General features: G+C 42.4%; 1 long non-coding RNA gene across 1 annotated transcript; it reads left to right on the top strand.

Moving 5' to 3' along the window:
- Positions 1-627: 627 nt before the first annotated feature.
- On the top strand, positions 628-16,625 carry LOC140128907 (uncharacterized). The gene is made up of 3 exons (XR_011855178.1): positions 628-688; positions 15,053-15,150; positions 15,973-16,625. It is a non-coding gene; the product is annotated as an uncharacterized lncRNA (long non-coding RNA).
- The last annotated feature ends 9,235 nt before the right edge of the window (positions 16,626-25,860 follow it).

Consider the following 25,860-nt stretch of genomic DNA (forward strand, 5'->3'; position numbering starts at 1 on the left):
GATACAATCAGCCTGTAGATAAGAGATAAGAGCGAGTGATGGGAGATGTAATAGTCACATTACAGCTTATGTGTAATCACCCCGGGGCTTGTGTTATATGATATAAGTTTGGTCGAGCGATGCCATAGCAGCCAATCACAGCACAGCTTTTGTTTCGTATTCCTCATTCATAAAATCTGCTTTGTGATTGGTTGCAATGGGCTATATAAGGAGCTTCATAATAATAGCAACGAGACACTGAGCGGCCTACAGATTTTATCTCCTCCCACCTACACTACATACATCGCCCCCTATAGGACCCTCCTAGTATGACTGCAATAAAACTAAATGTGATTCTGGCAGATATTAGAGCAGGGAGGAGGCAGATAAATCTCCCTCAGGATGTCACAGCATGTAATGTACCTGATACAAGACCCCGGGAGCTCATCCCATGCTTACTACACAGCGACCACTAGATGGCGACTCTGCCTAAAAGACCATCTCCCTACCTATGGGCGGGGGGTGGTTCCATCTGGCTGTAGCTCCTCCTCCTTAGGGAACTGGCCGCTCCCCTTCTGGCTGTAGCTCCTCCTCTTTAGGATCGGGTACCGGAGTGCTCCCTCCTGGCTGTTGCTCCTCCTCTAATAACGGCTGCAATGACTGACGTCACAAAGTAGAACGCGTGGGCGGAGCATCTGCATGTGGTCACGTGAGTGACTGGAAAATGGCGGCGCTTATAGGAGCGTGGGCCATGGCTGCTGATATATTCACTGTGTGCACATTGCTGTATATAGCAGTATATACAGACTGTACTTACTGCTATGTATATGGGCAGTGTATAGCAGTATATACAGACTGTGCTTACTGCTATGTATATGGGCAGTGTATAGCAGTATATACAAACTGTACTTACTGCTATGTATATGTGCAGTGTATAGCAGTATATACAGACTACTTACTGTTATGTATATGTGCAGTGTATAGCAGTATATACAGACTACTTACTGCTATGTATATGGGCAGTGTATAGCAGTATATACAGACTGTACTTAGTGCTATGTATATGGACAGTGTATAGCAGTATATACAGACTGTACTTAGCGCTATGTATATGGGCAGTGTATAGCAGTATATACAGACTACTTAGTGATATGTATATGGGCAGTGTATAGCAGTATATACAGACTGTACTTAGTGCTATGTATATGGGCAGTGTATAGCAGTATATACAGACTGTACTTAGCGCTATGTATATGGGCAGTGTATAGCAGTATATACAGACTGTACTTAGTGCTATGTATATGGGTAGTGTATAGCAGTATATACAGACTGTACTTAGTGCTATGTATATGGGCAGTATATACAGACTGTACTTAGTGCTATGTATATGGGCAGTGTATAGCAGTATATACAGACTGTACTTAGGGCTATGTATATGGGCAGTGTATAGCAGTATATACAGACTGTACTTACTGCTATGTATATGGGCAGTGTATAGCAGTATATACAGACTGTACTTACTGCTATGTATATGAGCAGTGTATAGGAGTATATACAGACTGTACTTACTGCTATGTATATGGGTAGTGTATAGCAGTATATACAGACTGTACTTACTGCTATGTATATGGGCAGTGTATAGCAGTATATACAGACTGTACTTGGCGCTATGTATATGGGCAGTGTATAGCAGTATAAACAGACTGTACTTAGTGTTATGTATATGGGTAGTGTATAGCAGTGTATACAGACTGTACTTAGTGCTATGTATATGAGCAGTGTATAGCAGTATATACAGACTGTACTTAGTGCTATGTATATGGGCAGTGTATAGCAGTATAAACACACTGTACTTAGTGCTATGTATATGGGCAGTGTATAGCAGTATATATAGACTGTACTTACTGCTATGTATATGGGTAGTGTATAGCAGTATATACAGACTGTACTTACTGCTATATATATGGGCAGTGTATAGCAGTATATACAGACTGTGCTTACTGCTATGTATATGGGCAGTGTATAGCAGTATATACAGACTCTACTTACTGCTATGTCTATGGGCAGTGTATAGCAGTATATACAGACTGTACTTACTGCTATATATATGGGCAGTGTATAGCAGTATATACAGACTGTGCTTACTGCTATGTATATGGGCAGTGTATAGCAGTATATACAGACTGTACTTACTGCTATGTATATGGGCAGTGTATAGCAGTATATACAGACTGTACTTACTGCTATGTATATGGGCAGTGTATAGCAGTATATACAGACTACTTACTGTTATGTATATGTGCAGTGTATAGCAGTATATACAGACTACTTACTGCTATGTATATGGGCAGTGTATAGCAATATATATAGACTGTACTTAGTGCTATGTATATGGACAGTCTATAGCAGTATATACAGACTGTACTTAGTGCTATGTATATGGACAGTGTATAGCAGTATATACAGACTGTACTTAGCGCTATGTATATGGGCAGTGTATAGCAGTATATACAGACTACTTAGTGATATGTATATGGGCAGTGTATAGCAGTATATACAGACTGTACTTAGTGCTATGTATATGGGCAGTGTATAGCAGTATATACAGACTGTACTTAGTGCTATGTATATGTGCAGTGTATAGCAGTATATACAGACTGTACTTAGCGCTATGTATATGGGCAGTGTATCGCAGTATATACAGACTGTACTTACTGCTATGTATATGGGCAGTGTATAGCAGTATATACAGACTGTACTTACTGCTATGTATATGAGCAGTGTATAGGAGTATATACAGACTGTACTTACTGCTATGTATATGGGCAGTGTATAGCAGTATATACACACTGTACTTACTGCTATATATATGGGCAGTGTATAGCAGTATATACAGACTGTGCTTACTGCTATGTATATGGGCAGTGTATAGCAGTATATACAGACTGTGCTTACTGCTATGTATATGGGCAGTGTATAGCAGTATATACAGACTGTACTTAGTGCTATGTATATGGGCAGTGTATAGCAGTATAAACACACTGTACTTAGTGCTATGTATATGGGCAGTGTATAGCAGTATATACAGACTGTACTTAGTGCTATGTATATGGTCAGTGTATAGCGGTATATACAGACTGTACTTAGTGCTATGTATATGGGCAGTGTATAGCAGTATATACAGACGGTGCTTACTGCTATGTATATGGGCAGTGTATAGCAGTATATACAGACTGTCCTTACTGCTATGTATATGGGCAGTGTATAGCAGTATATACAGACTGTACTTACTGCTATGTATATGTGCAGTGTATAGCAGTATATACAGACTACTTACTGTTATGTATATGGGCAGTGTATAGCAGTATATACAGACTGTACTTTGTGCTATGTATATGGACAGTCTATAGCAGTATATACAGACTGTACTTAGCGCTATGTATATGGGCAGTGTATAGCAGTATATACAGACTGTACTTACTGCTATGTATATGGGCAGTATATAGCAGTATATACAGACTGTACTTACTGCTATGTATATGAGCAGTGTATAGGAGTATATACAGACTGTACTTACTGCTATGTATATGGGTAGTGTATAGCAGTATATACAGACTGTACTTACTGCTATGTATATGGACAGTGTATAGCAGTATATACAGACTGTACTTGGCGCTATGTATATGGGCAGTGTATAGCAGTATATACAGACTGTGCTTACTGCTATGTATATGAGCAGTGTATAGCAGTATATACAGACGGTACTTAGTGTTATGTATATGGGTAGTGTATAGCAGTATATACAGACTGTACTTAGTGCTATGTATATGAGCAGTGTATAGCAGTATATACAGACTGTACTTAGTGCTATGTATATGGGCAGTGTATAGCAGTATATATAGACTGTACTTACTGCTATGTATATGGGCAGTGTATAGCAGTATATACAGACTGTACTTACTGCTATGTATATGGGCAGTGTATAGCAGTATATACAGACTGTACTTGGCGCTATGTATATGGGCAGTGTATAGCAGTATATACAGACTGTGCTTACTGCTATGTATATGAGCAGTGTATAGCAGTATATACAGACTGTACTTAGTGTTATGTATATGGGTAGTGTATAGCAGTATATACAGACTGTACTTAGTGCTATGTATATGAGCAGTGTATAGCAGTATATACAGACTGTACTTAGTGCTATGTATATGGGCAGTGTATAGCAGTATATACAGACTGTACTTAGTGTTATGTATATGGGTAGTGTATAGCAGTATATACAGACTGTACTTAGTGCTATGTATATGGGCAGTGTATAGCAGTATATATAGACTGTACTTACTGCTATGTATATGGGCAGTGTATAGCAGTATATACAGACTGTACTTACTGCTATATATATGGGCAGTGTATAGCAGTATATACAGACTGTGCTTACTGCTATGTATATGGGCAGTGTATAGCAGTATATACAGACTGTACTTACTGCTATGTATATGGGCAGTGTATAGCAGTATATACAGACTGTGCTTACTGCTATGTATATGAGCAGTGTGTAGCAGTATATACAGACTGTACTTAGTGTTATGTATATGGGTAGTGTATAGCAGTATATACAGACTGTACTTAGTGCTATGTATATGAGCAGTGTATAGCAGTATATACAGACTGTACTTAGTGCTATGTATATGGGCAGTGTATAGCAGTATATATAGACTGTACTTACTGCTATGTATATGGGCAGTGTATAGCAGTATAAACACACTGTACTTAGTGCTATGTATATGGGCAGTGTATAGCAGTATATATAGACTGTACTTACTGCTATGTATATGGGCAGTGTATAGCAGTATATACAGACTGTACTTACTGCTATATATATGGGCAGTGTATAGCAGTATATACAGACTGTGCTTACTGCTATGTATATGGGCAGTGTATAGCAGTATATACAGACTGTACTTACTGCTATGTATATGGGCAGTGTATAGCAGTATATACAGACTGTACTTACTGCTATATATATGGGCAGTGTATAGCAGTATATACAGACTGTGCTTACTGCTATGTATATGGGCTGTGTATAGCAGTATATACAGACGGTACTTACTGCTATGTATATGGGCAGTGTATAGCAGTATATACAGACTGTACTTACTGCTATGTATATGGGCAGTGTATAGCAGTATATACAGACTACTTACTGTTATGTATATGTGCAGTGTATAGCAGTATATACAGACTACTTACTGCTATGTATATGGGCAGTGTATAGCAATATATATAGACTGTACTTAGTGCTATGTATATGGACAGTCTATAGCTGTATATACAGACTGTACTTAGTGCTATGTATATGGACAGTGTATAGCAGTATATACAGACTGTACTTAGCGCTATGTATATGGGCAGTGTATAGCAGTATATACAGACTACTTAGTGATATGTATATGGGCAGTGTATAGCAGTATATACAGACTGTACTTAGTGCTATGTATATGGGCAGTGTATAGCAGTATATACAGACTGTACTTAGTGCTATGTATATGTGCAGTGTATAGCAGTATATACAGACTGTACTTAGCGCTATGTATATGGGCAGTGTATAGCAGTATATACAGACTGTACTTACTGCTATGTATATGGGCAGTGTATAGCAGTATATACAGACTGTACTTACTGCTATGTATATGAGCAGTGTATAGGAGTATATACAGACTGTACTTACTGCTATGTATATGAGCAGTGTATAGCAATATATACACACTGTACTTACTGCTATGTATATGGGCAGTGTATAGCACTATATACAGACTGTACTTGGCGCTATGTATATGGGCAGTGTATAGCAGTATATACAGACTGTGCTTACTGCTATGTATATGGGCAGTGTATAGCAGTATATACAGACTGTACTTAGTGTTATGTATATGGGTAGTGTATAGCAGTATATACAGACTGTACTTAGTGCTATGTATATGAGCAGTGTATAGCAGTATATACAGACTGTACTTACTGCTATGTATATGGGCAGTGTATAGCAGTATATACAGACTGTACTTACTGCTATATATATGGGCAGTGTATAGCAGTATATACAGACTGTGCTTACTGCTATGTATATGGGCAGTGTATAGCAGTATATACAGACTGTGCTTACTGCTATGTATATGGGCAGTGTATAGCAGTATATACAGACTGTACTTAGTGCTATGTATATGGGCAGTGTATAGCAGTATAAACACACTGTACTTAGTGCTATGTATGTGGGCAGTGTATAGCAGTATATACAGACTGTACTTACTGCTATGTATATGGGCAGTGTATAGCAGTATATACAGACTGTACTTACTGCTATATATATGGGCAGTGTATAGCAGTATATACAGACTGTGCTTACTGCTATGTATATGGGCAGTGTATAGCAGTATATACAGACTGTACTTACTGCTATGTATATGTGCAGTGTATAGCAGTATATACAGACTACTTACTGTTATGTATATGTGCAGTGTATAGCAGTATATACAGACTACTTACTGCTATGTATATGGGCAGTGTATAGCAGTATATACAGACTGTACTTTGTGCTGTGTATATGGACAGTGTATAGCAGTATATACAGACTGTACTTAGTGCTATGTATATGGACAGTCTATAGCAGTATATACAGACTGTACTTAGTGCTATGTATATGGACAGTCTATAGCAGTATATACAGACTGTACTTAGTGCTATGTATATGGGTAGTGTATAGCAGTATATACAGACTGTACTTAGCGCTATGTATATGGGCAGTGTATAGCAGTATATACAGACTACTTAGTGATATGTATATGGGCAGTGTATAGCAGTATATACAGACTGTACTTAGTGCTATGTATATGGGCAGTGTATAGCAGTATATACAGACTGTACTTAGTGCTATGTATATGTGCAGTGTATAGCAGTATATACAGACTGTACTTAGCGCTGTGTATATGGGCAGTGTATAGCAGTATATACAGACTGTACTTACTGCTATGTATATGGGCAGTGTATAGCAGTATATACAGACTGTACTTACTGCTATGTATATGAGCAGTGTATAGGAGTATATACAGACTGTACTTACTGCTATGTATATGAGCAGTGTATAGCAGTATATACACACTGTACTTACTGCTATGTATATGGGCAGTGTATAGCAGTATATACAGACTGTACTTGGCGCTATGTATATGGGCAGTGTATAGCAGTATATACAGACTGTGCTTACTGCTATGTATATGGGCAGTGTATAGCAGTATATACAGACTGTACTTAGTGTTATGTATATGGGTAGTGTATAGCAGTATATACAGACTGTACTTAGTGCTATGTATATGAGCAGTGTATAGCAGTATATACAGACTGTACTTACTGCTATGTATATGGGCAGTGTATAGCAGTATATACAGACTGTGCTTACTGCTATGTATATGGGCAGTGTATAGCAGTATATACAGACTGTGCTTACTGCTATGTATATGGGCAGTGTATAGCAGTATATACAGACTGTACTTAGTGCTATGTATATGGGCAGTGTATAGCAGTATAAACACACTGTACTTAGTGCTATGTATATGGGCAGTGTATAGCAGTATATACAGACTGTACTTACTGCTATGTATATGGGCAGTGTATAGCAGTATATACAGACTGTACTTACTGCTATATATATGGGCAGTGTATAGCAGTATATACAGACTGTGCTTACTGCTATGTATATGGGCAGTGTATAGCAGTATATACAGACTGTACTTACTGCTATGTATATGTGCAGTGTATAGCAGTATATACAGACTACTTACTGTTATGTATATGTGCAGTGTATAGCAGTATATACAGACTACTTACTGCTATGTATATGGGCAGTGTATAGCAGTATATACAGACTGTACTTAGTGCTATGTATATGGGCAGTGTATAGCAGTATATACAGACTGTACTTAGTGCTATGTATATGGGCAGTGTATAGCAGTATATACAGACTGTACTTAGTGCTATGTATATGGGCAGTGTATAGCAGTATATACAGACTGTACTTAGTGCTATGTATATGGACAGTGTATAGCAGTATATACAGACTGTACTTAGCGCTATGTATATGGGCAGTGTATAGCAGTATATACAGACTACTTAGTGATATGTATATGGGCAGTGTATAGCAGTATATACAGACTGTACTTAGTGCTATGTATATGGGCAGTGTATAGCAGTATATACAGACTGTACTTAGCGCTATGTATATGGGCAGTGTATAGCAGTATATACAGACTGTACTTACTGCTATGTATATGGGCAGTGTATAGCAGTATATACAGACTGTACTTAGTGCTATGTATATGGGCAGTGTATAGCAGTATATACAGACTGTACTTAGTGCTATGTATATGGGCAGTGTATAGCAGTATATACAGACTGTGCTTAGTGCTATGTATATGGGCAGTGTATAGCAGTATATACAGACTGTGCTTAGCGCTATGTATATGGGCAGTGTATAGCAGTATATACAGACTGTACTTAGTGCTATGTATATGGGCAGTGTATAGCAGTACATACAGACTGTACTTAGCGCTATGTATATGGGCAGTGTATAGCAGTATATATAGACTGTACTTAGTGCTATGTATATGGGCAGTGTATAGCAGTATATACAGACTGTACTTAGTGCTATGTATATGGGCAGTGTATAGCAGTATATACAGACTGTGCTTAGTGCTATGTATATGGGCAGTGTATAGCAGTATATACAGACTGTACTTGGTGCTATGTATATGGGCAGTGTATAGCAGTATATACAGACTGTACTTAGTGCTATGTATATGGGCAGTGTATAGCAGTATATACAGACTGTGCTTAGTGCTATGTATATGGGCAGTGTATAGCAGTATATACAGACTGTACTTGGTGCTATGTATATGGGCAGTGTATAGCAGTATATACAGACTGTACTTAGTGCTATGTATATGGGCAGTGTATAGCAGTATATACAGACTGTGCTTAGTGCTATGTATATGGGCAGTGTATAGCAGTATATACAGACTGTACTTAGCGCTATGTATATGGGCAGTGTATAGCGCTATATTCCATAATTATATTATAGCCCTAATATTCTTGGCTTGTAGTATTTAGGAGAACTACAATCTGCTGTCTAGGTGATACTGGTGTCTCCTTGTACTACATAAGATTTTTTCGAGGTCCCAATAATTGCTGGAGATGCAGTACAGATTTAGACTCTTTTCTGCATGTATTTTTTTAATCCGATCCTTTTTATTAAGGTTTTTCATAACAAAAATACAGAAACGTACAACTCCCCCCTCTCCCCCCTCCCCCCCCCCCCCACCCTACAATCAGTTTAATATACATACATTGCAGTTATTATATCCACTTCGCAGGGTGAAAGGCTACATACCAAAAACACCAATTAAGGAGGAATGTAAGCACCGACATATCAGCAATACAGATCAATTACATTTATCCAATAAGGTTACTTCCCCAATTCTATCCTATCCCTCAAAAGAGTCCCTGACAGCAGACCCGGTTCATCATGACAAGGAGCCCATAGTTTTTCAAACTTAGAGGCTGTGTTATGCTTTGCATATTGTCCCCCATGACGGCCCCCTGGAGGTTGCTTCCCCTTCCTCTCTAGGGACAGGAAATTAAGAGCATTAAAAGGCCCCAGCCTCAACCTCCCACCAGTGTTTTTCCTTTCCCTACAGGGATAGGGTTGAGAGTAAAACCTCTCTCTCTCCTCCAGGAGGATCTGGTACCTCCCGTGTGTGCTTGCTCCTCCGGCCTCCTTGTGAGTTCTTCTTGGGGTCTCCAGGTCCCAGATTGCCATCGGGCAGTGTCTGCGGCCATACGGCTCGCTTATGGGGTCCGTGGCAGTCTGCACATAGGGCTCTTTGGCGCGTGAAGTTACTTCCGGTTTGGCTGGAAGTGACATCAGAGACCTAAGTGTCACGGCCTAGGAGACGGGCTGTAAGAGATGACGCAGACGCCCTAACCCTGGGCTCTGTAAGTAGGACGATTAGCTGAATGGCAATGTGTACATTTGGCACTATACGCTGTGATTAGGAGTCTGCTTCTAATAAGCATAAGGCTGCATTCACGCTAACGTTGTCCGCCGTACGGTAGCACGGCGGGCACACGGCAGCGCACAGGGAGAAGAGGAGGGGGAGAGCGCTGCTCACCCCCGCCCCTCTCCATAGGCATACATGTGTGCTGCACCGTACCTCTCCCGTAGGGCGCCGCGCGCCCATTGGCGTCTATGGGGGACGTATATCGGCCGTATATATGTCCCCCTTGCGTTAGTGTGAATGCAGCCTTACTCCTCCAGAAGGATAGCTCTGTAAAAGAAAAGGAAAAATCTAAAGATTGTGAGAAAGATGAACCAAAAAAGGCACCTTCTAAATGTTGCCAGATTTGTAACACAAAACTTGATGTGCTGGGATTGTTTAGATAAAATATTGAAAGAAGAAAAATCATCATTTATGGATGAATTATGGACGGTTATGTGTGACGAGATAAAAGCTTCAAGGAGTCCGCCGCATAAGAGAGTTAGGGGGAACCCTGTATGTATAGATATTGATGATCAACAACCTTCTTGTTATGAAGTAGATATGGATAAAACTTGACATGATGATGCAACAATCCATACCTATTTCCAAATGAGGATATGGATGGACTAATCAAGACGTCAAGAGACACCTTAAATATTGAAGACACAATAGAAGAAAGATCCGTAGTAGATGAGCTGTTTGGTGGATTAAGACGAAAAAAGGTTAGAGTTTTTCCTATTATTGATAATCTTAAAGATCTTATCCTGGATGAGTGGAAGGATTCGGAAAAACGCTTAACAATTCCCAAGAAATTTAAAAACCGCCTATTGTTTGACCCGGAAGAGACAAAGATCTGGGATAATGTACCTAAGGTAGATGTTCCTATAGCCAAGGTAGTCAAGAAAACTGATCTTCTGTTTGAAGATTCCACTCAGCTAAAAGATGCCATGGATCGGAAATCAAATTGTCTGCTTTGGGAAACCGCAATGGCGACACTAAAAATGGATATAGCAACTACCTCGATGTCCTGTACTCTTCTCTTCTGGTTAAGACAGCTTGAAGATCATCTTAGAGAAGGTACGTCTGGAGAAGAAATTTTAGACTCTTTTCCGTTACTAAAATCACTTGCGGCTTTTCTAGCGAATGCATCAGCAGAAACCATACGTTTCTCAGCAAGAGAAGCTGCATTATCAAATGCGACTAGAAGAGCACTTTGGCTAAGGCTGCATTCACACTACAGTATGGGGGACGTATATGCGGCCGATATAAGTCCCCCATACACTTCTATGGGCTCGCGGCACCCTACGGGAGCGGTACAGTGCAGAGCACGTGCGGCACCGTATCGCTCCGTAGCCCGGGAAAAGATGGGACATGTCCTATCTTTTCCCGTATTACGGCCCCGCGGCCATACATCTCTATGGAGAGGGGCGGGGGTGAGCTGCGCTCACCTCCTCCTCCTCTCCCCGCGCTGCCGTGTGCCCGCCGTGCTACGGTGCGGCGGGCTCACGGCAGTGTGCATGCAGCCTAAGGCAGTGGTCTGGAGATGTGCGATCTAAGGCGAAGTTATGTAGCCTTCCATTTTCCGGTGACTTTTCTGTTTGGATCATAATTGGATGAAATCCTAGACAAATAAAAAGGGATTTCTGGAGGCTAGACAACAACCTAAGAAACAGTTTTTTTTGTAACTTCCGATCAACCAAAGAACAGCCAAAGTTCAAAAATAGACCTGGAAACAGGGATTCTGGAATACATCTAGAGGAGGGAAGGGCAAGCCTTTTCTTTTAATTTTCTCAAACAAGCAGAAGAAAAGACAATGACGCCAGAGTGGGGAGAAGATTGAAAAATTTTCTCCCCCAATGGGAACATATAACATCAAACAGGTGGGTACTCTATATAATCAAAAATGGTTATTTTGTAGAGTTTGTATCGCCTCCTCCTCGTCGGTCTATTCTATCCAGGCAATCATCGAACGGGTTATCATGTCACTTTTGGAAGGGTTATTACAGGCGGTCCCCTACTTATGGACACCCGACTTACAGGCGACCCCTAGTTACAGATGGACCCCTCTGACCACTGTGACCTCTGGTGAAGCTCTCTGGATGTTACTATAGTCCCAGGCTGCAGTGATCAGCTGTAAGGTGTCTATAATGAAGCTTTATTGATAACCCTTACTCACATTACAGCAAAAAGTTTGAAACTCCAATTGTCACCGGGGCAAAAAAAAAAAATGTCTGTTACTATAATTATAAAATATACAGTTTCGACTTGCATACAAATTCAACTTAAGAACAAACCTATAGAACCTATCTTGTATGTAACCCAGGGACTGCCTGTATTCTGCTTTATTTTTTATTTAAAAACCAAATGGAACCTTCAGACTCATTACAAATGTGAAATCTCTGAACAGATGGGTAACAAATGTCAAATTCAAAATAGAATCGGTAAGATCTGCCACTCCATTCATATCTTACAAAACCCTTTTATGCACCTTGGATCTCAAAGATGCATATTATCATGTGCCTATTCGCCCAGAGTAACAGAAATACTTACGGTTTGCAGTATTATCTCAGTCGGGGGAAGAATTTCATTTTCAGTTTACAGCAATACCCTTTGGGTAAGTCTTGGCTGCCCCTATCTAGACGACTTCCTACTGATAGGAGACTCGGTAAGCCACTTGGAAAATCAGAAGGACACAACAATAGAAGTGCTACAATCTCTGGGCTGGATCATAAATTTTGAAAAATCAGATCTGGTCCCAAAATACATTAAAGAGTTTTAGGGGTATCACTGAATTCTGTAACACAAACCTCCAATCTCCCACAGGAAAAAATGGACAAGCTACTTGGAAAGATCAGAAATTTTCAAAAGAAGAAGTCTGTTTTGGTTTGGACGGCAATGAGTCTTCTGGGGACCATGACATCATGCATTCAGAGTGTGGCCTGGTGCCAAAATCACTCAAGGACTTTGCAATCATGGATCCTTTCAAAATGGCACAGAAACCATCACCACTTACATTGGCCGTAAGTAATTCCCTCAAAAGTTAAAATGTCATTGAATTGGTGGCTAAGTGAGTTGCAAGCCTTGTCTATCTGTGGGCCCTATTTGTCAATCACAGAAGATAGGATTACGCTTAAAGAGAACCCGTCATGCAAAATAACCCCCCTAAACTAAATATATTTTCTTAAACTGCCATTAGAGAGCATTGCCTCTATCCCTTCATTGTCCCTCTACATGCCTGTAAACCTAAGCAATGAGGTCCTAAAGCTGTATGCAAATGACCTGTGAAATGTCCAATGAAGCATTAGCATATTCAAGCTGTCCACTTTATTCATGAGTGGGAGGCACAGCCACACCCCCAGTGCATGACTGACAGCCTGTATAATGGTGTGAGGCTGTATAATGATGTGCTTCCTGGTGCTGGTGCCCCCTGCAGCCTGTGTGTGTGTGTATAGGAGAGATACAGCAGCTCCAGGCTGCAGCCATATTACACCAGAACATGTCAGATTCATGTGTAGCTGATGTCTGTGTCTCTCACCTGTATATTAGGAGGATGCATCATGTCAGCAGATGCAGCACACACTAGCCATGGTTTACTATACATTACACACAGACATGAGCAGGGGGAGGAGAGGGGAGGGGTAACAGGGGTGACATCACTGCCTCTGACCATGTGACCAGCCTCATTTACATGATAAAGAATAGATGATTTTACAATGAATAATGTATGAAATAACTAGATAAAGGCTGGGATGGGATCCATGTGAGCTGCTCCAACAGGTAGTGGTGACAGGACTAGTGACACAGACCTGATGACAGGGGTCCTTTAAGCTTCACAGCAATTTTTTTGCCTAAAGTTGTTTCTTATTTCCATAGGAATCAGGAAATTATTTTGCCAACGTTTTGTTATCATCCAAAATATCCTATGGATTAAATATCTTGAAGCTTCCAGTACTTGGAGAAAGGATTTAAATTTATTTATTCAATTTGCAGGAAAAAATAAAGGCAAGAAAGCTTCAAAGGCCACGATTGGGCGATGGATTACAGATGCCATCAAGGAATGCTATAAAATGAAGTGTTCCGCTACCACTCTCAGTCACAGCCCATTCTACTAGGGCTAGATCTACATCTTGGGCTGAGAGAGGAGGAGCATCTATTGAAGAAATCTGTAAAGCTGCCACATGGAGCACAAATATCCCATTTGTAAGGCACTATAGACTGAACGTCTCAGCTTCCAGAGTTCTTCAGGCTGTGGACCCTCCCTAACTGGGCATAATTTGGTATGTCTCCAGGGGGCCTTCATGGGGGACGATATGGAAAAAAGGAATTAGTCACCGTGACGGCCCTGATATTTTCCCTCCCATTTGTGGAAAGAAAGTTGATATTATTACCTATGTATGTGAAATTAACATACTAAATAAAATTGAGGTGACACCTATACTGGTGTAGTTATTTGGTAAAAAACTGGTGGGAGGTTTAGGCTGGGGCCTTTTCATGCTGTTAATTTCCGGTCCCTACAGAGGAAGGGGAAGCAACCTCCAGGCGGCCATCATGGTGGACTTGTGGAAACCGAATTACCGGTAAGGACTAATTCCTTTTTTTGTGCCACGTGGTGGGTATTTTCATACCCTCTGTTTCTATGAGAAGTTATTATGGTTATTGTGCTGCATCCACTTGTATGTTGCATATTAGTATTTATGGAATATTTACTATTCTGGAATTATTACTACAGCCATGTGGTAGTGTTAAAGGGGCTGGCAACCAATTACTATGTTCTGCCACCACATTATGGCCATAGGTCTCCATACACACTGCAGATATCCTGAGCAATCCCCCCCCCCCTTATTTTCTATTGAGTAGAGAACAGTTTAGGATCAAATCTACTATTAGGCCTACGCTACTACACTGCTACATCCACGGGGCGGCGCCACTGACTACAGGATCGGTGACTCACATGAGAATCCTCTGACACTTTCCTTGTATAACAGGTGATTGTACCAACTAAGGAGCTGGTCCTTGCTGGCAAAGATGCCACCGCAGAATATGATGAGCTGGCAGAACCACAGAATTTCCAGGATGACCCAGAGTGAGTCTTTATCAAAAAATAAATTGTAGCATTGGTTTTAACCCTTTTTCATCACCAGGCCATGTTTAGCAGTTCTGTTCTGCTTGTCCTTAAAGGACATCTACCACCAGGACTGAATGGAGCCTGGAGCCCCTCGGGCTCATTTGCATAAACACCTATGGAGACTGCATCCCCTTAGGCTCGTTTGCATACAGTCCTTCATGCTGGTGGTAGATGTGCTTTAAATGGCGGTAACTTTGGAAAAGCTTTTTTTTAATAATGACATGTGAGACTGTAACAGATGCAGGGGTTGCAAGTACTTCTGATACTGTCAGCTCTGTCTCCCTGCAGCTTTTCCATTCTGCTTTCAGTTAACAGGATGGGGGGGGGGGACTTCTGGTACTAAATAGGAGATTATCTCCCTTTAACAGGGTAGATATCCACTGTTGGTCAAGAATTGTGGTATAAAAAAATATTTGACTGAAATTTAACAGTGGATATTTCTGGCAACATTCTGGCCTTTAAGATGACACCAGAACTGTGTTTCGAGTTGCCCTGGTTCAAAAGATATAGCTGTTTGACATCCGCCACTGTCTTTAGTCCTGCCTTCAAACTCTCAGTGGATCTTTGTTTACATGTCTGAGCTCAGCTGAGTAGGAAGAGCTGTAGCAGGAGAGTTAATACTCGTCCTGCTCCCTCCGCTTTCTTAAAGGCTGGTCTTGTAGTGATGATACTAGGACATGCCATCCCTTCATAAGTTGGGAATACGTCGTTCAGCAATTTCTAAACTGCACGTTCACCCCCCTGGTTAATCTCCTGCCTCCCGTTTCATCTCTCCTGCAGCGTGGTCGCCTTCAGAAAGGCTAATAAAGTCGGCGTCTTTATCAAGGTGACTCCTCTCCAAGAGAAAGGAAAGGTGATTGTGAGCTTCAAGCTGAGACACGACTTCAGGAACCAGCCCACCCCCATCCGACCGGCAGAAGACACCGAATCCAGCTCTGAGGCCGTGTGGCTGAGTCATCACGTGGAGCTGGACCTGGGACCCGTGGTACCTGCCGCCCCTTAGTGTTATGGGTTCCTGCGCAGGAAAGGGTTACTGGGCCGCACGCTCATGAGAAATGGCTGCTTTATGCACTTGTTCTGGGAGGATTGTGCACAGGTTGTGCCCAGGAGGTAATAACTTGCTGTGTCATCTCTGTGATCCCTTTAACCAGGGGGAAAGACACTGAGTAAGAGGCACAGACGCATGAAACCATAGGGAGACCTTGTATCGTTACTGATGAGGAATTAGTATTTGTTATTTATCTACTGGGGATCCCCCAACATATAAGCGGGGGCAGGGGAACTAATGACAAGTCACTGCCCTCCTCTTCCTCAGTAATCTCGTGCTTGCACTTCCATCTGCAGCCTACAGGGGTCACTATACTTGTAGTTTACCATATTTACTAAAACCGGCTGCATTTTACCCAAATAGCCCTGGCATTAGTTATTTACATCTAGCATAGCATTTATGGAAATTAAATATACGTATATTATTTCTATTTCTAGAAGGTTGTTACTGAGAAGCGTATGGTCAGAGGCTGGTGATATCTCACATTAATGGCTCGGGGGGTATCTTGCCTAAAAGTACATCCACCATCAAGGACACCAAGCACTTACACACTGGTGTGTGCCCCCTCTGGCAGGATCCATCCCCCTTTAGCTTCTTATGCCCTTGGTTTTTTAGGATAAAAGGCTTTAAAAAATTATGCAAATGAGCCTGAGGGGCTCCAGACTCTATTAAAACCTATGGAGCCCAGAGCCCCTCAGGTTCATTTGCAGTGTGAACATCATTTTTTTGTACAAACAAGGGCATACGAAGCTAAAATAAGAGCGGATCCTGCCAGAGTGGGCACACACCAGTAAGTTAGTGTGCTTGGTTTACAATCCTTGATGTTAGATGTCCTTTACAATTGATGTGTGAGAAGAGGGAGAGGTAGTAACTGCTAAAGTAAAAGGCTCCCTAAAAACTGAAAATATTATCCCTCTGCTTAAGGTCTTTCCATTCTCTGCCCCTCCTGCTTGTGGAACCAGTAAATCATCTTGATGAAATACTTTCTTCTGAACCTTATATTGTCTCCATGGTAACAGACTACACGAACCCTGTGTAGTCTGATGCTTCAGCCTCACTCCCATTCACCTTGCGGCTTTGCCCTTTACGATAACAACAAAAATGTTTACATTTATAGTTTACAATACTCGGTTCTTGTATAAAATGATCTCGGGTTTTGGTTCTGATCACTTGATGCTGTCGAATGCTTTTTAGGTCTTTAAAGTAAATGTCGGATGGTTTCTGTCCTATCTAAGAGGAGGAGAGGATAGAGGGGGAGAAGCTGAGGTCTGTGCTGTACAGGTTTATAACGATTCAATAGAGCTTGTACTTTAGTCATTGTGATACATGTTCTTTCTAGGAGTCCGGTGGGTGGTCCTGTCTGTATACACAGGTATACAAGGAATACAGATAGGACCGCCCACTTTATTCCTAAGCAATGATGCCAAAACTTTGTTAAATCCCTCCGGCGTGCAGTGCATTACCATGGTAGCAGACTACAAAGAAACCCTGTGTAGTCCCATCTCCTTCTCCTTTCTATCTGCCTCCCATCTCCTACATAACATCCATTCACTACTTACTTATGACATAGTTACATACAGTTTAGAATTTATAGGAATCGCCTGCATTTTTAGCAACCCTCCACAGAAGTAGAGCTCGCTCTGCCTGGGGTTGTGTTTCGTGCATTTTCTGGGTAAATAATTTTCAGTCCCAGGGCAATGGCTCAGGTGTCCTTATTTGTACTACATAAAAGCTGAAATATTTTGTATACAGTGTTGGACATATGAAAGTAGGGCTACAAGATCTGACTACAGTGTTTTCTCTGTAGTCTGTTACCATGGAGACACTCAAGACTGAAAGCCTGGTAACCAGAAATGTATAGGGTGTTCTGGGTCTTAGGATTGTTTCTGAGGAGATAAGTTCTGGGTAAATAGAGAATTTCTTCAGCTTTCTTACATCACACGTTTGAGGACAGAGAACTTAAATGGCATCAACCACCAGGATGAAGGACTGAATGCAAATAAGCCTGAGGGGCTCCAGGCTCCATAGGTGTTAATGGAGCCGGGTGCCCTTCAGGCTCATTTGCATACAGTCCTTCATCTTGGGGGTAGATGCCCTTTAAGGAAGGCCTCTTCATGGATGGAGTAAATGTACACTCCAGTCCTGATCCTCCGTGTCCCAGTTTAGGTTCTCAGACATATCAATGTTTTCTCGCAGGATCACAGAGTAATTGCCACCACTTCTAAGATATTTGCCCCTGCTGGTAGGTAATGGCTGCCAGGTTACAGTGTGGCAGCTCCTAGAGCACAACCTCCATGCGTGGCCTATATTTATTACACTATAGTATTACCATACATTGTCTGCTTATTGTACACTATGTGTAACACAGGCCTCACCTGCTGCGCCTCTTCTTTCTCCACGACTTCTGTGCTGCTCCATGAAGACAAGTTCTTGCTGTAGTCGGGTCTCTAAGGACTTTATAACTTTGTACATACGACGAGCCCAATGTACCTCTACTGGTAGGACACAACCACCATCACGTAGTGCGGCCTGTATGAGGTCGGTAGTGTCTATGGATGACTTACTGTTGCAATGTACAGACTTGTACAAGGTCAGTGACCCCCCCCCCCAAGGCTGGACACATTGGGGTTGCGGCTCTTGCACATTCACTATATGGCGGATGATAAGTAACCGGTGACTACTGTGAGACTTGTCAGCGGATGGATGGTTCACCTTATTGCTTATATATAATGTTGTGACCGTGCAGTAATGTCAATAAAGTTGATAAAACTGGTGTGAGTTTGTATGTCTTTTTGGCAACTTTTGTAGTCATTTAAAGGGGCTTGGCTACTTATAGCAAACCTTATACTTACCCAGAAGTTTACCTTCTGTGACCAGGAGCTGCCAATCACATGACCCCCAGTAGCAGGACTCAGCACTTCCTGTGGCGTCTAACGTCCTGCTGGCTTCTGATGGAGGAAGGGGCCGTGCAGTCTTTAATGTCATAACCACTCCTGTGCCCAGGACATCCAAATGTCCCTCCCCTCCAACCACTGATATGGGAGTGAAGGAGGGGGCCCCTTAATCCGCATGAAGCTGACAGAACATGGGATGTCATAGGAAGTCCTGCTTTATTAGAAGAAAATGACTGACCACCATAAGTATCACAAAAATCCATATTTTATCTTGTGAAAAATTCTTTACAAAAAGAGCCGTGCAGTAAAAAATTCAGTAGAGAAATTCTTTCAGAGATAAGGACATTGTAAACCTTATAAGGAGGTATTTATCTCTATAAGAATTCTCTACTTTTGAATTTTTTACTGCACGGCTCTTTTTGTAAAGAATTTTTCACAAGATAAAATATGGATTTTTGTGATACTAACTTATGGTGGTCATTAGTTTTCTTCTAATCTGTACTATTGGACAGTGAAATGGGTCCAGTACTGACCACATATATATTGCCACAATAGCAAGTCCTGCTGCCAGCAGCTCATGGTGACCCACATCAAACATTAACAGGGTACCATATATACTTGAGTATAAGCGGAGGCCTCTCTTTTTGCCACAAAAAACTGGCAGAACCTATTGGGTTATCCGGGTTTAAAAAATTTCTTATGGCCGGGCTGGAGAGGGCTATTTAAACACAATAAACATGTACTTACCTCCTCCGGTGCTGCCGATGTCCCACGCCGCCGCTGGTCTTCTCTGTGCGCCGGTTTCATTACAAGTGCGCACAGGGAGCTTCCGGCCGTCCGGAAGCTCCCATGCGCACCATCTCCCAGAGCTTATAACGCTGAGAGATAGGGACGGATGGGAGGAGCCGTCCACATCGCGGACCGGAAGCTCCCTGTGCGTGGCTTCCGTGCCCCTGTTTGTTTACGAAGGGACCGCGGCGCGGGACATCGGCGGCGCCGGAGGAGGTAAGTACATGTTTATTATGTTTAACTAGCCCTCCCCAGCCCGGCCATAAAATTTTTTTTAAACCCGGATAACCCCTTTAAGTATAAGCCGAGGGTGGGAAATGCATTGGTCACAACTGGGGGCAGGGGGTTCTCCAGCTATATATATAGCTAGCCAGACCCCTGCCCCCCCAGTATATAGGTAGCCAGCCAGTCCTGCACATATAAATAATAAACTCTGTACTTACCTTTCTGACGCCAGAGTCACCCCCCACAGGTCCACTACTTCACTCAGTCCCAGCGGCAGCCCAATGTCCGTGTGTACTGACGGCGCACAGATTATGATGTCAGCTGTTTGCCAATATGGCAGTATGTGTGCTGCTAGCGGGACTGAATGAAGTAGTGGACCTGCGGGGGGAGGACAGAGTTTGTTTTTTTTATATAGCTTAGTGGAAAAAAAAATTCTGGAGTATATACCGGAGTATATACGGTAAGTATAATATGGGTGACCCTATTTTGTAGCAAACTTTAAAAGGGTAAATATAACTGGCCAACCCCTTTAAGGGGTCATTCTGGTAATAAATAAACCTGGTAAAGTTCTGATTATGGGGAACACTACTGATAACATGCATGGATGGTTTATTACAGCTAAATTTACTAAAGCTAAATTTGTAATTAAAATGTAGTGCCTTTCAAACTATAATATTGTGCCTCTCATGATTTATTATAATTGGATTTACATATATATTTCACCAGAACAAAGCTTGGTACATAAATACAGCACCAGAATGTAGTCCAAAACGCATGTACAGTACTAGAACAAAGCTCTGTACAGAAACACAGCACCAGGTCCTTATAGGCATATATACAGTATCCCACATGATTCTACATATGTACAGAGCCCTCTGATTTACATGTATACAGAACCCCCATAATGAATTAATACATGCAGTCCCCCCTTTTTTTTTTTATAATTCGTACTGTGACTGTGCCCCCTGTAATAAATACCATCTTCCCTTCATTAGATGTATATATACTGTGCCTCTCTCTAAGATATATATGTGATGATGCATCTGTATACACTGCAGACCACCTAGTATATAGATATCCACAACACACTGCGCCCCTCCCAGTATATAGATATCCATCACACTGAGCCCCTCCCTGTATATAGGTAGCCCGCCCACTACAGCCCCCCCCCAGTATATAGATATCCAGCACTGCAGCCCCTCTACCCCAGTGTATAGATATCCATCAAACTTCGCCCCTCCGTAGGTTGTTATGAGTACATGGATAACCAGCACACTGTACCCCTCCCAGTATATAGGTAGCCCCAGAAAATCAATTCTCGGCTCCCTTTGCTCCAGTGTCATAGTGTGGCACAGGCAGAGCGTACGGACTTGGCTCTGCCCGAACTGTTAAAGAAGACAGTAAAGGAGTCGTGGGGAGCCTCAGATGGGGAGTTCTGATTTTTTTTTTAACTTGTGGCAGAGTGCAGCTGCCGGCGCCCTGAATTTCCTCCACCAGGTGGCGCTCGGGCCCTCGCACTTTCCGCCCAGTGGAAGGAATGGGCCTCCTAAATGGTCAGAATTTCACAATGTAACTTTTGTTCCCCTATCCCTAAGATGGTGGGAAACTACTGCAATACTTAGAAGGAATATGCTGGATATTTTTAGCGAATAGCTGCTTCCTGATTAGTTTGGTCTCATGACTGAGACTCCACCATTCATGATAAGGGGATAAGGCTCAGTTCACACTACGGTTGTGATTTTCGTCTCTAGTATCCGTCTAGAAAAGTAAAAAACTGAAAAGGAACGGATCAGTTTTAAATCCCATTGATATCAATGTAAATTTTTAGGTCATCATATGTCATCGATTTTACAGTGATCCGTTTTGGATCAGTTTTTTTCACGGAACAAGAGACGGAGCTTGCAGTACTTTCTTCTGTTCCAGAACTGATGGTGCCAAACTGACCACAACTGATGACATTTAGGTCAATAGGACCGATAGTAAGCGTCAGTTTTTAAAAATTTTTTAGATGAAGACAATAGACAGAAATAGTTAATACATAGATAGAAAAAGAGATGATGGATAGATTATAGATACATGTGAGACATAGAAAGAAAGATGGGCAAATAGAAATGTGAGATCAATAGGTAGATAAGCAGGGGAGTAACAACAGCACCCTCTGTGCCCACGACTGAGCCCGGGACCTGCAGCGCTACACTGCCACGCCCCACCCGATGCCACAGCCCGCCCGTGTGTGTGCGCGCTGTGTGTATATGGTGTGTGCGTATGTGCTATATGAGTGTATGCTGTATACACTGTACATCTGTATGTATAGATTTCATGTGTATGTATATGCAGCATGTCTATATATGCTGTATGTGTGTGTACATGTATAGAAATGTGTGTATATGAAAGTGTGTAAATGTTCGTGATTGTATAAACATGTGTACAAATACTTGGGACCTTCTGGTGGTTCTCTACATTTGGCAGTGTCTATGCCTGGCACTTCATCTAAAGTGAATGGAGCTTAGCTGTAATACCTGGTAAACAGTAGTCTGGATCTGGTGCTCACTGCAGCCATGAAGCAATTATTTTAGCACTGGGGATGTCTCTTTCTCTCTCTCTTCCAGGGGAGGAGGGGGAGGTAACGTCTCTTATCTTTCTGGGGTGCCTGCTCCTCCGGATCCCCCCTCGTCCAAACCTTCTAACGTACCACCCAGGGCTCCAAGGTCTTAGTGTGTCTGGGTCTTCGTGGGATGTGCCGGCTGCCATACAGCTTCTTCATCCATGATGCCTCACTTCTGGTGGGACTGGATGTAATGTCACATATGGCCTAGGTTACAGGAAGTGGAACTGGCTGCAGGTGATGACATTGTATGCCGAAAGGTAGGTATAAATTTCCTGAGGCATTGTCACATGTCTGCTGAAGTCTCCTCCTCTCTGTCTTCCTACCATGGCTGAGAAGTGCTCTATTTTCATGGGCTCTAAAAGTTTCATGAATTGCAAGGGAATTGGTAGAGGCCCCTTTCATTTCAGTAACCTATGTCACTAAGAAATGGAAAACTAGGATGTGTCTTCCATTTTTGGACTGCAGGGAAGATGCAAGGGAAATGGTAGAGGCGCAAAAATAACAAAAAGTAAAGAATTAATACGAAGCAAATACCATAACATGACATAAGACGCACCAAAGTTGTCCTGTTTTGGGACCATCAAAGTGCCAAGGTCCTTCCTATCCATTAAAGGTAAGTCCTTTTGCGTCCTCAGTGCAGATCCTAATGTTTTTTCTTTTTGCCTAAAAAAAAACCCCATTCTCTGTCGGCAGAGCGAGCAAGAGACTGGGGAACAACCGCAATACAAAGCAAATACCCTAACATGACATAAGACGCCCCAAAGTTGTCCAGTTTTGGGACCATCAATCTGCACAGACTATAAAATTAACATTATGTGTGTAGGCTTCATGCCTTGCACACATGATGTTAAAAACCTCCAGCCTCCTCCATCCCCTTACAGCTGGCCCATTTACCTCCAGAGTCGGCTTGATGGTCCAAAAACTGGAAAATCTGAAACAAAAACTAAAACAAATACAGTTGTGAAGGGGAATATTTGTACATGAGCTTTATAGTTTTATACTTTTATATTCTTATATACCTTGCAAATACTAAAGTTTTTCCTCCTCAGCAATATGCTCAGATATGTTACTTAAGATGGCGCCGGCATCCACTGACACAACACAGCCAGCACCCTATTTCCGGGAATAGGTCAACACGCCCGATTCCAAGAAGGCGTCATGACTCGCATCTAAACTTAAGGTTTTCTCAACGCCTAGGACCAGGGCCGCATCTGCCATGAGGCGAGATGAAAATCTCGCCTCAGGCGGCAGAATGCGGATCCCTGTAAAGGGCGGCGAAATTCGCCGATCTAAAGTGGGCGATTCGGGCGCCCGTTAACGCCGAATCGCCCACCAGCTAAATAATTCTATGTGGCTAATAAGGGGGAGTGGGGAGGTGTCATGTTATCGTGGGAGGGGGAAAGTACTGTATATTTTATATGGGGCCATAATTTTTTATACTGTGAGGGGGGGTATATATTATATGGGGCCATAATTGTTCTGCCCAGATACTGGAACTGACCAATCGGGGTGCACTGGATGCTAGACATATATGCTTAATCCTTGCCTACTATGATGCTGTATGACGTATAACCACGCTTTTTACCCTTCTGTATAAAATCTGCTAACACGGAAATAAACGCCAGTCTTGTTGTGCTGGGTAGTACGAGCTTGTCTCGAGAGTAAAACTGAACAACTTTGTATCAGAGTCTTTCTTGAGAGTGTGCACGCTTGCTCTGTCTGATTCGAGGTGACTGACTGGACCGGCTGTTTGTCGATTATGACCCCGACAACCTGGCACCCAACGTGGAGCGTTGCCTAAGCCTTTGAGCCCCCGAGGACCTGCGCTAACACCCGGTGGGCGACCCCTGACGCTCCCGGAGAAGATCTGATCAATCTCACAGGAACACGGCCCTCTGCAAAGGTTTTCACGGTCATTGATCTTGCCAATGCCTTCTTCAGTGTACCTCTACACCCAGATTGCCGTTATCTGTTTGCCTTTACCTCCTGTGGAATCCAACTCACCTGGACAAGGTGTCCACAGGGTGCCCAGAACAGCCCTAACCAATTCACCCAGGCCATGAAAACTGTTTTGTCTCCCTGGATTGCTGAACATTCCCAGGTTACTCTTCTACAGTATGTGGATGATCTTCTTCTCTGTGCTGACTCCAAGCAACTACTGGAACAAGAGTCACTGTCTCTTCTACTGTTTCTCTCTACAATCAACTGCAAAGTTTCCAAGGATAAAGTTCAGTGGTGTCACACAAAGGTTATCTTTCTCGGACATTGTGTCTCCCAAGGGGCCAGACACCTCACTGAAGACAAGAAATCGGCCATTGCCAAGTTACCATTTCCATCTACTACCAACCAACTCCAGTCCTTCCTGGGACTCATCACCTACTGCAGACAATGGATTCTAGATGCATCCAGACTTATGCAACCCTTGTACGATTGCCTAAAATCAGGAGGACCACAAGATGTCTCACCTCTGGTCCTCCCACATCTACAAGACTGTCATCATCAACTCAAGATTGCCATTTCCAGAGCACCTGCTCTAGGACTTCCAGACTACACTCAGCCTTTCAACTTGTTTGTTTCTGAAAGTGAAGGGCATGCAACTGGTGTCCTGGCACAGCAACATGCTGGAAGACAACGTCCTATTGGATACTACTCCTGCCGTCTGGACCCCGTAGCCCGGACCTCTCCTACCTGTTTGAAAGCAGTCCATGCCGCCCATGCTCTTGTGGATAAAACTGCTGATATTGTCCTGGGACATGACCTCGTCATTCAAGCTTCTCATGATTTGGCGGCAGTCCTTACTCAGACCCAACCTAGGCATTTGGCCCATCAGAGACACCTTAGACTTCAGTATTCTTTGCTTCTACCATCTTATATCACCTTTAAACGTTTAGTTATCAATCCAGCCACTCTTCTTCCACATTCCAGGGGGGGAGAAGGTGACCCAGAACCAGAAGATGAGAATTTTGATCCCCATGACTGCCTACAGGTTCTTCTTAATGACACTTCAACACCTCCAGGAGTAACTAACTGTGGACAGATGGCTCCAGGTTTGCCGACCAGTCTGGGAGGTACCACAAAGGTTATGCGGTAACCACTGAAACACA

Source organism: Engystomops pustulosus, chromosome 4 (assembly GCF_040894005.1).
Source record: "Engystomops pustulosus chromosome 4, aEngPut4.maternal, whole genome shotgun sequence".
NCBI classification, from domain to species: Eukaryota; Metazoa; Chordata; class Amphibia; order Anura; family Leptodactylidae; genus Engystomops; species Engystomops pustulosus.